Genomic DNA, 16,225 nt, shown 5'->3' with positions numbered 1-16,225 from the left:
GTTTTTCAGGAAATTTTAAGCACACCAGCTGGATTGGAGCCAACTAATAACGAACTTCAGTGGAAGGGGTCTGAAAGCTTCCCAGTGATCACAGGAACAGGCAGAGCAGCAGTTGATCTGATGAGGTGATTAAGAATCAAGCATCCATGACAAATAGCTCTTCAGAGGAAGTTAGCTTTTGTGGGAGCAACTTGAACTGACCCTGAGGTAGGATAATTACACTGAAAAGACATGAATTGCCCAGCACACTTCCATATATTTTAGTTTCTTGCCCTTCTGATTGTAATTAAGTGCCTCTACCAGATCAAAAGCTGTTTTAACTCATTTGGAAATAAAATTACTGTGCCTACTGTGCTGTGTGAAGTTTAGGAAAACCTTAATGAAACAAATTCTGTCAAGAGAGGCTGCTTTACTACCTCAAGATATTTATTTTAAATGAAACCAGTACGGATTTGTAGTTTAAATTTGTTTCATGTGTTATGTGGAATCTTTTTGTTGATTCAAATAGGACTGAATATTGAAATGTTGGGAATTTGAGTTTTCTAATCAGACACCTCTCTCTTTACAAAGATCCCTGCCACCAGGACTCACCCTAGCAATCTTTTATTCTCATTTAAATTCTAAAGTATTAAACCATGTTTAGTTCAAGTGTACCTACTCATTCTGGATATGTCAGCATATTTCCAGAACTGCAGGATTTGGCCTGTATATCTGGCAGAATCATGCACTTCAGACCTAGTTTTGTCCAACAGGGCTTGCGTTAGCAAAATACAGAAACAGTTGCAGTGGCACACACCGTGCATTTGTAAAGCTGCTTGCAAGTTATAGTTTTGCACAACACTTTTTGTGTCTTTCTCATGTAGGCTCTTCTTTGGCTCTGAAATCTAGTAAATAGGAACTGAAAGTCAAACTGACTATATTAAAAAAATAAAAACCAATTAAATTTGTCATATTGGATATAAAATTACTATAATTCAGAATTAGATGTGATATCCCTTGAGCAAAATTTAATATTAGGCACGTATATTTCTTATATTTTAGACTAAACTTTCTTCAAATTTTGGTCTGATTCATTGGAAGCATTGTGGATTTCAGTCAGACTCGTTTTCTAGAATTTGATGGGTTTGTATATTAACTCAGCTCTCTTCTCCCAACTGTTTTTGTTTAGACAATAGTCTTGTAATCGAGGCAGGATTATAAACTTCTGATTTATGAAAATCCAGGGAGGGGTAGCTATGTTTATGGAGTTTATTGTTTGTTTTCTTCAAACAAAAATAGCAGCTTTATTTTTTTGAAAACTGCATAAGATAAAGACCTTGATGAAAAAGTTAAAACTGGATTGACAGTAAGGCTATTGCTTTAAAATTTTTGAAAATCAACACTAGAAAAATATATTACTGAGGTAAATCAAAAGTAAATATTCACAGCTCCAGAATTGTATCTCTGCTTTTTGTAGAGTGGAACAGTTCATAAAGCATGGATCTGGACTAAGATCAGTAGTTTAAAACACTGGGCTTTTTGGTCTGTTTTCCACCTACCTGTAGTGAGTGGTGTCAGAAAACTTTCATCCTCACTACATGTGCTGCATTACCATTGGGAAGGTTGGGACAGTTCCTGCTGTCATTGTTCTTTTCTCGGTTTATTACTTTTTGCTAACGTTTTCTAAAATGTACTGTAAAGTTGTTCAATAGTAGACTTGGAAGAGACCTCACTAACATCAACCGTTTGCTTCATTGTCATATTTTCTGTATGTAGTCAATGCTCTTGAATAACACCTGCAGTATGTTCACCCGTTAATGGCTTGCATTACATGCCACAAGGAAATCTGACTGTCTCGGCTGTGACAAGCAATGGTTGCCAGCTCTCCAACAGGACACTTTTAACAAGTAACCCTTGCTGTAAGGACATAACTCACAGCATAGTGGAGACAAAAGTTGAGTTCTGAACAATTCTGTATCCATCCAGGTCAGGTCAAGACGATCTGCCATCCAGCATGTAGTAGTGACATATTAGACCTATGAGCACTGCTCCAAAGATGGATCAACATGGGAGTTGAACAGAAACCTGCTTAGCTTGAGGATATCATATTTTGATCCTTAGAACCTTGTTTTTTACTATCAGATGGATCCTCCCCTGTGGAGTACTGGTTTAGATTTCCCTGGCATCTATGGAAACTCCAACATCTTCCAAGCTCTGTGACATTTCTGTGAGCTTGTTCAATAAAACCTCTTTTCTACCTGGGTGTTCTCCAGAGAGCGGGTGACATTGTAGATGCACATGTGGATAAACCAGCTTCACAAATGCAACAAATCTCAGTTGCGTTTGTAGGACCACGGAGTGTTTGTTCCAGTAGGAACAACAAGTCTGTTTCATTAATTAGCTCTGCTCAGTTGGATTTCTGTTTGGCATGGCTTATCCCTGCTGCAGCACCCCACAACTGCAGGCACTACCCCAGCACATACAGATTTTATGCAGATATGTTTGAGCCTTTCTGGAGCAGTTTATGGATGTTTGTGTGCGTGTGAGTGCCTTCAAGCAGCAAAAGAAATAATGCATGGAAGTAATCTCTAAAGAACATTGTTGACTGTCAAGATAAATGTTTCTACATGAGGAAGTCTCGATGAGCCATTTGCCTAGTGCTGATACTGGGAATGCTTGTATTGCCACCCCACGCTGTGCTGAGCGTCGAGCAGGATGCTGCTTTGCTTGTGAAGAAGAGCTGAACTGTTCACCTTTTGGATAATGAATGTGAGCAAGCTCCTTGATCATTTTCGGTCTCAAAAGTAAGATTTTCATTTTATAAAAACTGTCTTTTGACCATAACCCATCCTCCATCCCCATTCTCTCTTTCTGCAGCCTTCCTCCTCCATTCTGTATCCACATTCACAAACAAATAGGCAGGTACAGTCACCAAGACCTTTGGGAGACTAAAATAGAAGATTGTAAGAAGAATGGAAACAACAAAAGTTTATCTTACACCAAAGAAAATTCAATTGTGCCTTTAGTGATACCTCTTGCTAATTTGCAGACACGCAATGTCCCTTTTTACTCCATTGTGCTTGGAAAGCTAGTACAGACAGATGATAAAAACAGTTGACAGATAAAAAAAATATAAATTGAGATTATATAGGTCAAAGTGGTAGAGGAGGCTATGTTACTGTGTTCACATTGAATTGCTGTCATTTCTTCTCTCTCAAATGCTCTTTCTTTCCCACAGTGAATCATTATGTTGAATCATTGTGTTGTTGCAGGAATAACATTTTAGAAGCTTCAGGTGGTGTTGGGAGAAGGGAGTGACAAGTCTTTTTCAGAGCTGTCCAGTAACCAGAGCTACAGAGTGCACTTCATGGACTCTGAAAATCAGATATTTTCTACTTAATGTACAACCCTGGGCCACACAGGAATTGTTAAGGAGCTTGGAGATGGATTTTTTCCCCTATGTTTTGGAAATGTCAGTGCATTGCTATTGTATGTGGAGGTTGCCCTCATAGTGCAACGAGCTGGCATGGTGCTGCATGGACTTGTGTATTTTCACAAGGAGGAGGTCCAAAATTACCTCCCACCTATTTAGAGATATAGAAATACATTTTGTAGTTGAATGTTGTACTATTTGCATTCATTGAATGTTGGAAATCTAACTCATTCACACTTGACTGTGCTACTCAAGAGCTTGCTCTCTGGAGTGAACCACAGTGGTTAGGGAATCCAGTACATCAGTACCTGGTTACATGGCTCAAGATTTCCAGTGGAAATTTTTTTTTTTCTTTTGATAGCTTCTGAAAAAGGGATGGATGTCCTTGCATCCCGCTGTTTTCATTAGGCACTATTGGCTCTAAAGTGTTGTTAAACACAGCTGCTGCAGAGTTTTACTGCAGATGGAATTTGTCTTCACTTAAACAGGAGTTGTTCCTCTGGCTTCTCAGGAATCACATTTCTTTTAAGCTGCAGCAATACTTAATTGTGTAACAAAACCTCTGTGAACAGCACAGTGTAGGTTTCTGGTGATGCACTGGGGAGCGACAAGCAGAAGAAAGATGAAGCTTTGGAAATTACCATTAATTTTCTCCTGCATAATTATTTCATGAAAATTATGTATCATCTGTTACAATTACCTTTTCGTTACTGGTGGACACCTGGCAGATGAAGAAGTAGTCCAGGAGGTGAATACCTTGTGTTCATGACCAGAAATCTTTCCTGACCACTTGCTGTAGGTTCTACCCTTTAACCCTTGTATTCTGCGTGCAGTGACATGCTGCTTTGTTTTGTTCTCCTCCCTCGCCATCCTGACCCTGTGCAAACTGGGGCAACACGTTTGGGAGGGGATGAGGGCAAACAGGAATGCTTTGGAGGAGAAAATGGGAAGATGGTAAAAGTCAGTGAGCAAGTTTTCAGAGGTAACTTCTGTGGAAGAAGAGAACTGAGAAATTCCTGCCCAAGAAATGAGGAACAGGCCTAGAACTTCTTTGCATCACCCATCTCTTCTGTCTGCCATTGCCCTGAGAAACATATTGCTGGAAGTTGAATGTTCTTGTTTGCTTTTTACCCTGAGGGGCTTTGGGAAGCTGACAGAACTAGCTATTTTGATTCTAGTGGGAGGAGGCAATGTGAGCTGCTTGGCACCGTCAGCCTCAGTGGGAGCTCTGTGGAGGGGGAGTTAGCGTTAAACCCTTCTGAATTGCAGCACTTAACTTTACCAAATACAATTATAGCAAAATGCTTTCTAAAGTATCTGATTATATATAACAGTCAGAACTTCTAAATAGAATGGATAAACATACATTAAGGAAGAAAACAAAGTATCAAGTATCTACAAACGCAAGTATCAAGTATATAAATCAAGAGAGGGTGGTGAGCCTAATTATTAATGCTTGCATGAGGTTTTAGTTTTCCTGTTGATGCATGGTACTGTATATTTAGGAAGGGAGGCTCAACCGTTACCTTTGTAACCAAACCCTTTATCAACCAAATACATTAAGTATGAAACAGATCACTTTTATTGCATTTATGTGGTTAATCTGTGTGCCAAATCCCAAGTTTTTCCCAACTCAGTCAGTGGAAGATGAGGGCCTTTTTTCATTATTGCTTTGTTAAACCACTTCACTGAAATTAGCATTTAAATAAGGGCAAATTGAGTAATGAGCTGAATTACCATGAAAATATGATGAACTTCAAATCTGTACAATGTATATAAGCAGCGATAGCTGCAGCTCTGTACACCAGGGTTTGATAGCTGCACGAAAGCAGCCAGGGCACAGTTGCCGTCCAGGGCAGGGACAGTGTATGTGTGTGTGGATATGGCTCTTGGGATGGTGAATTCTGATCTTGCTGGCATCTCTAAGGGCAACTATTGGAACAAAACATTAATACGCCTTGGGGGCTCTTTTTGGTCTGCTGAAGTGTTTATGTATGTACAGTCTTAATTTGGGATTCAGGTTATTCCTTTCAGATGCAACGGTGAATAAAAAAGGAGGGAGGAAGATGGTTTAAGCATCTCGGATTCCTCCAGTGTGCTGTCTTGTGTTATCCTTCCAGATGATGACAGTTGAGTGAGAAAGTGATTCTTATACGTTAGGGTCATTTGGCCAGCTTTTAACAGAGGACAAGTACGTAACACACTGTGAGCAAGACTCACCAGAAGGTCTCTCAGATTTCACACACATACTCCATTTGCTTTTAAAAGAAATCTGGTGCAAGTCATCTTTACCAATGACACCCTGCACTCTCAGCTCATCTTCAGTTTTATTGTGGTGGGAAGCCCTTGTCAGCACCTGTTTGTCTACCTTGAATTGGGATAAGAGTGAAGGGACCAACTAGAGACTTCCAGAAGAACTGTATCCTCCAGGAAATGGATATTCAATTCCCTTTCTGGGTTGCAGCTCTGGTTCTTTGAACTTTGTGAGAGGTATAGGTATTTTCAGCCTTGCAGTGTAGCTTAGGACAGTCAAAAAGCACAGCCCCTTAAGAAATAAATTTTTATCTCTGTCCTTCCCAGATGTTAGAAAAATCTTTTGTCATATTTAAATGTGGAAGTGGAACACTATACAAAGGAAGATGAATGAAAGTCAGGTAAAGTTAGGGAGAGGAAGTAGATGTATGTGCTTGTAAGGAGAGATGGGAAAAAGGATGTGAGGGCTAGAGATGGATTTTTATCATTTGATTCCTGTTGTACAGAAACTTGCTATTCCTAGGAGTAGTGTGCAGTGTGCCATGGTGCTGGAGACGTGGCGCAGACCAGAGTGGGGCCACTCTCAGCTGCCTCAGCCCATCAAACAAATGGACAACAATTTCTTCTCCCAGAACATCAAGGATTTGGGCTGCAGTGGATTTTAAAGAGATTCTCATTGTGGTGAGACACCTCTGGTTATAGAAGACCTGCATTCAGATTGCAGACCCTGCAAATGCTCAAGGGTTTTGCTCAGCTGATGTAGCAGCCCTGCGCTCTTTTTATGTAATTTCCTCTAGTTTATACTTTCCTGCCAGTTAGTTGACACAGCATCTCTAAACTGCAGTTGCTGAACATTTGTCCCTTCATTTTTCTGAGCCTGCTGCCCTATATGTTTATGAAAGGAAGCAGCAGTGTGATTCTCTTCAGAGATGAAGACCATGGGACAGCTGTGTGGGTCACACCAAAGGGTTGTGTAGCACAGAATTTAGTCTAGTGATGGCTTTCTGTAGGAGGAAGGAGTCAGGGCTTGTCTGCATAAGGAGCTGGAGTACTAGGAAAAGCAGGTCTTTTTGAAGACCTTCAGTTTAAGGACCTTGACTTAGAGATGGCCTCAAACTCTCGATGTCAGTATTCCCTGATGAATCTGGTTTTTGTTAAACTATTTGCATATCTCATGGTTGACCCGTACGTGCTCATAGCCTCCAAACATCCTGTGGCTATTAGCTCCATGGCCTAATGATGTATTATGTGAAAAAAACATGAGTGAGGGGAAGGAGCATCAAAAATTGAAGTCAAAAGTTGAGACTATTTAAAAAGCATGAATAATATGGGGATCAGCTACACTAAACATTTTCAGTTCTGCTTAGCTTTGGACTCCAGATTTTATCATGAGTCTGCTCTCACTCTGATTTTTATGCTACTCTGGCATTGCCATTTTTAGGTGAGATCAAAATTACGCCAGAACATTTCTAGGGGAAAGCAATATCTGATGTTTCTGTTAAAACAAACAAATCAGCTCTTAATGAGAAATAGCCGAATGCTTGAGAGATAGCTTTCTCCAAAATTTAGGGAACATCTAAAAGCTATGAAAATAACTGAGATTGTGTTCTTTCCCTTTCATATAGCTACTCATGTGTTTAATTAAAAATAATACTGAAGCCATGGAGTACTACAGTTTTGATAAGAGTTGATGTGTTAGGCTTTGATACAGTTAGCTTGAAGGAATTCAATGAATAATTAAGGTGTTTGCTAATATCGGTTATGAAGCACATTCAGAGGCAATTACTGCATTCTACATATGTGATTTAGACAAAACCACTTGTATGTCTCTGCTTTAATCCCTTGTTCCATAGACAAAGGAAGTGGTGGGTCTGACCGGGGGGAGAGTGGTGGGAAAGGCGGACCTGAAGCTGATTTTAGCAGTGTACCTGGTCACCCTGCTGGCACCGCTGCGTATTTCTGCAAGGTTATTTCAGTCTTTCTTCCCCTGCGTGAATGAATGGCATTAAGATTTAGACTGTAGATTTCATTCCTTTGAAAATAAAGCTCTTTTAAAATGACCTAGAGCCATCCTCAGTGAATGTAAAATGGCACAGTAACAGTGGAAGCAGAGGAGCCATGGCACTTCATTTTATCAGGATCTAACACCTTCATGTTAGTTAATTTACTCAGTTTTGCACCATGTCATGAACTTCAGTTTTTGCCCAGGTGAAGGCTTTCGATACTTTCTCCTTAATCTGAGCCAAGCAGGCATTTTGTAAATGCTGTCTGGCTGCTGCTGACCTCCAGCACCACTCACATAATATTTTTCCCGCTTTTCATCCTTCCCTTATCCCCACCTCCAGATTTCAAACCTTGTCCATGCTGCATTTGTTGTTCAACCTGGAAATACGAGTTTGGTTATTAACAAGGTGCATCTTTAGCAGTTGCACCAGCTTGTCTTTGCGGTGAAGTTAGATGATGGTTAACCCCCTTCGGGCTGTTAGAACTCGATGGGCCAAATTCAGGCTGCTGTTCTGCTGGGGCAAGCAGTGCACGTGCTGCTGTTAGGAACCCTTACCCAGGTAAGGGGGAACATAAGGTATCATCTCTCTGTCTTTTTCTGTGCCACGGTGCTACTGGGTGAAATTTTTTGTAACACAGCCACATATCACAGAATCACCGAACTGTAGGGGTAGAATTGTAGAAGAATTGTACAAAATTGTAGAGGGGGAGGATCACCTCCCTTGACCTGCTGGCCACGCTCCTTTTAATGCACACCAGGATCCCATTGGCCCACATGGCCACCAGGGCACACTGCTGGCTCATGGTCAACCTGCCATCCACCAGAACCCCCAGGTCCTTCTCCTCAGAGCTCCTCTTCAGCAGGTCGCCCCCAGCCTGTACTGATCCGTGCAGTTGTTCCTTCCCAGGTGCAGGACTCCACACTTGCTCTCCTTAAACCTCATCTGGTTTCTTCAGAATAGGAAGAAACAATATGAAACAAAGCTGGATATTTGGAACCCATTTACTGTTGTAGTGGCACACGGCAAGGAGCCCCCCACAGTGGGTACCCGCAGGCGTCAGATGGATGTGAAATGCAGCCAAAGTTACTGCCGATGGGACGGCCCCAGGAATTGCATTTCCAAAGTGTAGGTTGCGTGTACATCCTGCTACTACAAAATACTGAGCTGCATATCTTGTGGCGGCTGGCTAATGAGTCTCTTGACCTCCTGCTGTCATGTTAATGCGACTGCTCACTTGGAACCTTTCTGAGCCAATAAATTACTCCTTTTCTTAATACCCTTTTACAGATTACTCCTATCTCTGTAACAGAGACTACCTATCTCATTAATTTGTAATTTTGCTGAAATACCAAAGCCTTGAAAGTGGCATGTGAACTAAAATGCAAATACAGTAGATGTACTGCTGCCAAAAGGCTATATAAAGTCATACCAGTTAAACTATATATTATTGTAGATTAAGAAATGATTTTATGGTTTAGACTCTTGTATTACTTTGATGCTTCCTTATATACAGATGGGAGTAATGTCAGGGTAAGTGTAACGAAGATGGGGTGTTACATATGTCGTATACCCCTATAAATAATTCAGATGTGCATACATACAGTATGTAGAATTTACAATATGGGAAGTCTCTCTTGCCAATCAATGAAAGAAACGTCGTTTCTTGTCCTTGAAGTTGATATACATGAATAGTATCCCAGGTGAATGTTTATGAATAATTCTTGGTTTTTAGCAAAATGTGCCTTGCATAACAAATGTGGTGCAGAGAAGCTGATGAGCATAGGTAACATTTGAAAGGTTTTCAGTTGAATTAAATATTTATAGACATATTTAGAGACTTTACATAGAGGAACTGATCATGCAGTGTACTGTTGCTTTATGAAATCTTTTTGCAAGAATTCTTCATGAGGCCCATGTGACTTCTTGCATAGGTAAAATGTAATCTTGGGAATGTGATGTTTAAGGGGTGCATCATGTAGGTAAGGAAGTCCAGTTTTCATTGTGTTTTGAGGACTGACATAATTTTAACATACAAAGTGATAAAGGGTGACTTTTTTTTTTTTTGTTCTAGTACACATTTGTAGATAGCACTTTCCAAAGGAAGTGAATCTTACTTTTTTACCTGGGGAGAAGTGCAGCACAAGGGGAAAGGCAAAGGAGCTTGCCCAGGTCAATGGGGGGAACCAGCTGCAAAGAAGGTTCACAGCCAGTGTCTGCAAAGCTCTTCTGCTGCCTGTGATGCCCAGTTCACATGGGTGCTGGTGGGCTTAAAGGTTTTTTACAATAAACCCTTTATCCAGCATAAAAGATTTTGTGAATAATAAGTAGTATATCACTGCATGATTAAAAAAACAAAACCAAAACAAACTAAAAAACCACAAGTCATGTAATACTTCATCACTCACTGGTTTCATTTTTTATCACTGATGTTTGTTGGGATAGAAAAGGATGAGAGCTTTTTTTTTTTGTTTGTTTGCATTCCACTGGCATTAAGCTATTTCTCTGTTGAGAGAGAGTCTGAACTATCAGAACAAATAAAGAGGGATGATCTACCTGTGTCTGCACAGTCTTTGTTCAATTCCTCTCCCAAGCATTACTAATAGTGTTCTTTTATGTCTTGTAAGCTCTGTTGGACTTAGACAAATCTATCGGTTTTCCACAATGTTTTAAACAAGTCAGAAAATCTTCTAAGATGCTACTTGAAAGTCTTTTTAAGGTAGTTTGCCTTTTGTCTAATTTCAAACATCTTCTTTTATTAAAGATGAGTAAATTCTACATTGGTAAGAGAAAACATACCTTTACTGTTTGTGCATCGCTCTTCACTTGCAAAGCCCCAGAAGTGAAGGATAAAAGTAATACACAGAGTTAGGGATATGAAAGTGTTCAGTGGCGTGTACAATGGGGCCCAGCACAACCCTGTGCTGAGCTTTCTTAAGAACAAATCAAAGCCTACTCCTCTTGCAGTCTGATCCAGTATCCTTGAAGTAAAGTCTCTCACTGACAGGAAAGGAAATTAGGATGGACCCTTCAGGCACATCAGATAAAACTGCAGTCACAAAATCTGAGCCGTGAGAGAGAACTGGTTTAATGGCACATCTGAATTTCCTTTAATTTCAAAATGTTACTTTTTAATTTTGTTAGTACTGATGAAAGGCATTTCAACACGCAACTAATATCCTTCCACAGCAAATGAATGATTAAATTTTCGTATTTATTCAAGCTCAGATAGTTGGACATGTCACTAAGCTGTGTGACAGCTTGCTTTTGTTTAAAATTACAGTAAATCATAGCAGATTTTACTACTGGATATAAACGAAAGGTATCGGCCCAGCGTTACTTTTAACAGAGTAAAAATGAATTCCAGGAACATCATTCTCTGTAGTTTACAGTTATTTTTGTCTCACTAGTGGATTATTTGTCAATGTTTGGACGTGTTTGTATTATTCCATTAAATTGTAGTAATTCTTCCTTTTCTGGACTAAATCCACATACGCTGGCCTCTTACTGTTCACAGCACTGTGTCTGATGCAGGGGATGTGGAGATGTTTAATGTTGAAATTGCCAACCATTGGCCATGCTGCCATGGGAAGGGATGCTCGACTCCCTGCAGCTTCTTTGGGTTTCACAGTAAGTTACAAACCTGCCTGTTAGTGTATGGTCCTCCTATGGATTTGGGGGCAAGTTTGAGGCTCTGAGGGATAATAGGAAGCAAGCTTTTTGATGTGTGTTTAATTCTGCTGTGTGAAATCTTGATTTTATTAGGTGAGTACTTTATAGTACTTAGTTAATAGATGGAGTAAATACCAGTAGCCCGAATAGGCTACCTGTTTTCAGAGATTGTGACTCTCCCCTTGCCTTGGAAACATAACAGGAGTGTCCTCCTGTTAAAACAAAGGAAAGCCACTTCTAATTTAAAGCATCTGTACAAGTGTTCAAGAACAGCTTTCCAATTTTCAAAACATCAAGAATTTGTTGCTTTGTTGTTCAGTATTAGCTGCCTTTGCAGGGAAACTAGGGAATGTCTGGAAATGAGAGATGGCAATAGGTCAGGTGTATGCAACTTCATTTTAACAGATTATGGATTTTCTGATAGGTGATAATCTGGTATTTAAAGCAAGACTATAGGTGGATGAGTGTACACGGGTGGAGAGAGGGACACGGCTACTGAAGGCAAGGGGCAGATGCCATTCCCAAGCAAATCATTTTATACCAGCTGACTCTCTTGTTGAACTCATTTAAATGTTCTTGATCAATTCGTGCACATTTCATTGTATTGAAATTTAAAATTGCTTCCAAGCCAAAAAATAATTGAAAGCTTCCTCAGAGTATTCAGTTCATTTCATATATTATAATCTGGATGGGAGCAGGGGAGGAGAGGAGAAGGTTCCCTCTTTCTGTTAGTGTAATTCTTATGAGCTACCAGGTTCTCACAACCCCCTGGGATGACAAGCATTAATCAATAAATTGTCTCCATTTGCTGTTTGTGATGCTGTAGTCCTGTGCCTGCAAGCTGGCAGCTGGCTTTCATCTCACTGAGCGCTCTGCCTGCATGAAGCTGTTAGCAGCATCCCTGCCTTCGACACTTGCAGCGACACAATTTTATTGAGCTTCAGTCAAATGCAATGAAGACACACTTGTGTCACTGCCTGACCTCCCCTGCCTTGTCCACTGGGCTAAGTAAAATATCTGTGCTACAGCTCTTTTATTGCTGTACGTGAATTGAACGGAGGGAGAAGTACTTTCTTATGGCCTGAAGTTCAGCTGAAACCCGATTTAAAGGCTTTCTGTTTTATTTCATGCTAGTGATAATGCTTTTAATATAAATCTTGGTCTGCAAGATTTCTTTTTCATTGAAATATGTTCCAAATGTTTGCCCAAATCTGAAAAATAACTCTCTTGTCCATTTTTTCCTCTCGGTGAATCACTAACCACAGAGGCCTGATTTAATGAAGCGCATTAATTTCAGTGGAAATTCAGCATAGGACAAAACACTTTGCAGAATTAAGGTCTCCAGTCTCAGTTTTACAAAAGAGAAGCTGCTAAAGGGACTGGAGGAATGGAGGAAATGGATCTGTCTTGATGAATTTTCTTCATTGAAACAAGTGTATTTTTGGCAGTTCTGCAAAATAACTGATAATGTGCTTCTTAAATGATATAAACTTCTTTACAGAGAGATCGATGGCATTGAACATGCACTGGAGAAGCTATGAATCTTTCTTTTAGTACAGTGGGCACATAAAGTTTCCAGTGCTTGTTGAAATCCTACCTTTTGTTCAGGTAACCTTTGTCGATCTTGAAGAAAGAAGGAAATGTAGTTACCAGTGGTTAAAAATCTAGAGTACAATGTTAGCTCTTTGAAGTGGAGTGGAAGAAACTTCTACAAGAGGCTATGGAATAAATTTAGGTGGAAGTTAAAGTAAAAAGGATATTTTAGCAGAATTAGATGGCTTTTCAAGCTGTTTATGAAAGGCATTTCCAATTACTCTTTCAGAGAAGGGGAAACGGTAGTAAATAGCTATTTGATCTTTATCTGTAGACTTGGAATAAATACAGAATAAAAGAAAATGCTACTGTTGCTGAGTCTGGACTTTGCCAGCTGCATTCTTGGAGCACTGGACATTCTTTCCAGGATGGGGCTTTCCTCCCTCTTTGCCTGGGAGGCTTTCTGCAGTCTCCAAAGGCACTGGAGGGGTTATGTTTTAGTATGAAGGGTCCGTTGTGGGAAAAGGCTTGGGAGAGGCGATGCCTATCTGCCTCATAAGGTGATTAAATCCCCTGTTGTGTGCTCTGCATGGGCTGCGGTATTAATACCAGCATTTTATTCAGCAGGAGGAATGTTCCAGGCTTCCAGCTTCTGCAGGTCCAGCCTCAAATCTGTACAGAGTGCGGGTGACGCCCGGTGTCACTCGCTTTACCAAGTCCTTAGGTGACTGCAGGGAGATGAAGCAACTCTGAAACATAGGGCAGGCCCAGGTGCCCCCAGGATGGGCAGAGGAGCGCTGGGCATGGAGCCTGGAGGGGCAGCTTGTTAGCTTGTGCTGCTGGCAAAACACCATGGTGTGCGAGCTTTAACCGCGAGGATTGCAAAGAAATGAAGATCAAAGGCAGCTCCCTTTTCGAGGGTGGGAAACGAACAGGGCTGAGGCAAGGTAGGGGCAGGGATTTATATGCAGAAGGGAACAAAGCTCAGGGCTCTGCAGGGAGGTGGGAGGGGGCCTCACTGGCAGGCAGCAGCAGAGCACTGTGTTAGGTGCACAGCACAGAAATGCTTCCCACGCTTATTGAAGACTATAGTTGGAGAGATTTTATTCCCAGTTTGGGGTAACACTTGCGTACTCCTCCTCTAAATGGTTTGTTCAAATATCTCTGTTTTAGGGGAGGTGGAGACTGAGTTTAAAGAAATTCAATTAATTTCTTCTTGTAGTTATTTCTCTTGGCCTAGGAAGAGCTTGATTATTGCTTCCTGGTACAGTGGGGGGCACACTCACATTTGCACCTCAGCCTCTTCTCAGCAGCAGTTTAGAACAGCAAATGCAAACAGTCAAGATAAAACGGTAATTTTTTCCTATTTTTTCATATTAGTGAAGAGGACTAAAGTCCGGATGTAGGAAAAGAGAGAAAAGGGGTAGCCTCATGGGGGGAAAGGCAAGAAGCCACAAAGGCTCTTCAGAGCTGCGACCCAACCTTAAAGGTAAGGTCTGTTCTTTCAAAAAAAAAGAATGAGTTGTTTTAACATCGATTTATAGCACCCTGGGGGTATTGTAAAGAAGTAAGTATCTGCAGGAGAATCTGGTAAAACACCATGTTCCGGGGCTGCTCGTCTTCTGGGAGCTGAATGCTGCTGACTGGGTGTTACCACTGGAGTTTGCAAAGAGCACGAGGAAGGCCCTTCTATTTGCTCCAACACGGGAACCTAAAGAGAACGTTCTATTGAAAAGAGGTAAACGATAAACCTGTAAGGATTAAGGGTTTGGGTTTGTTTGTTTGTTAAACACTTTACTAGGAAGTATGGATGAGGTAGTGCAGCACTAGAAAAAGTTCTGCTGCTGCACAAAAATAGCAGCAAGATCGATGGGGGACAGACGTAACGTTTCCCTGGATTCTAGAAAAATGTCTAACTAACAAAGAAAATGGTTCGTAGAGAATTTGACAAATCACGTGGATAATTTTTCTTGTGGAATTGTTTTCTAAGTGAAGAATTTCATTGATGATGAGTAGGTTTCATAGGTGTGATACTTTAATTTTTGGAAATCCTCTCTGTGGAACATGGTTATCTCAGTATATCTTTGTGCCCTCAGATGAGGCTTAACTTCACCTTAGCTCTGATACCATTTAATGAATCACTCACTGTACTCATGTGGCTCAGTAAAAATTGGTAACTGTGCAAGCACAGCTCACAGGACAACGTGGTACCTTGTTACTATGCAATATGCAGCTTTTTAGATGTAACTGAATAGTGATGCTCAGTTTTACACCTCTATTTGTTACAGAAAAAAATAAATCTAAATGGGATGAGATGAAAAATAACAAGGTTTCAGCCCAAAGGACTAAATCCTTACATTTATACAATAGGTCTGTAAATTATTGTCTTGCTGCAGTCTTTCATAAGAAAGGTGTTTTTGGACCTGCTGTTGATTTTAATTGCTCTGAAAACAAATGTGTCGTGCCAGCTTTTAGACAGAGCACTTCATCAAAGTGCAACAAAGCCCTATAGCGCAGTGTATAGATAGTCATTACCTTCTGAGGCTGAGACACCTGTGACCACCTGCTTTCTCTCAGCAATATGCCACAGGGCCTCAGGCTGCTGATTTTGTTTTCAAAATCATCTGCTATTTTTGTTTTGTAAGGCTCTCCTCCTAATCTTGTTAATACAGTGCAATTAAGGAGGAGAAATGGAATGAGATTTATTGATACTGCCAGATACAAATATGCAATCAATCCTCTAAGCAGGATTGATTGCATATTTAACTGACAGAAATCTCTGTAGTTAAATTCCTCCATACCAAATACCTCTGACTCTGCTTTATCTCTGCGTAATACATTAACGAACCTTTTTATAAGAACTGGATAACTTTGGAAAAAGCAGTTACCCAAGAGCTAGTGAATTTCTTGCCTGGGTAGCAATCCCACTTTGAAATATATCGTGCAAGACTGGCATCACAAGTATATTGTGGGATTCTCACCATTTGAGTTGCACACAAGTTGTCTCTTTGTTCCCCTTAGGGAAAGAGGGAAGCTTTCCCTCTTGTAGGCCAGTAGATCCTCAACACTGTTCATGTACTGGAAGGGGATGATCTGTATTAACTGCTGGTGTTCCTTCAGCACTAAGTGCTCTGCCTACAGAAATGCCTTGAAGTGTTAAATTAGCTCTCGCTGATTTATGACAGATGATTCTCATGAGTTTAGGAGAGTACTTTGAAATCCAAATTTTATTGTGAGTCTCAATAGGAAAGCCTATTGTGCCAGAGTCGTGGCCAGCCAACAGTTTGGGTTTGAAGAAATCTTTTAAACAGACAAAAGGAAGGGACTTTGAGGATGTGGAATAGCAGAAGGT

At 40.6% G+C, this 16,225-nt stretch overlaps 1 protein-coding gene across 16 annotated transcripts in view; it reads left to right on the top strand.

Annotated features, from left to right (window-relative positions):
* OTOS (otospiralin) overlaps positions 1 to 16,225 on the top strand; it is a 455,029-nt gene that overhangs the window by 177,744 nt on the left and 261,060 nt on the right. For 15 of the 16 annotated variants that reach the window (XR_014696049.1, XR_014696050.1, XR_014696051.1 and 12 more), the window contains one exon: positions 10 to 207. The gene's annotated coding sequence lies outside the window, so the exon portion shown is untranslated. Of the gene's footprint in view, positions 1 to 9; positions 208 to 1,755; positions 2,333 to 16,225 lie in introns of those variants that run through there. The other variant, XR_014696064.1, reaches the window with a different exon arrangement.

The sequence above is a fragment of the Aythya ferina genome (genome assembly GCF_964211825.1).
Source record: "Aythya ferina genome assembly, chromosome: 9".
NCBI classification, from domain to species: domain Eukaryota; kingdom Metazoa; phylum Chordata; class Aves; order Anseriformes; family Anatidae; genus Aythya; species Aythya ferina.
This window is presented reverse-complemented; position numbering and strand designations above follow the sequence as displayed.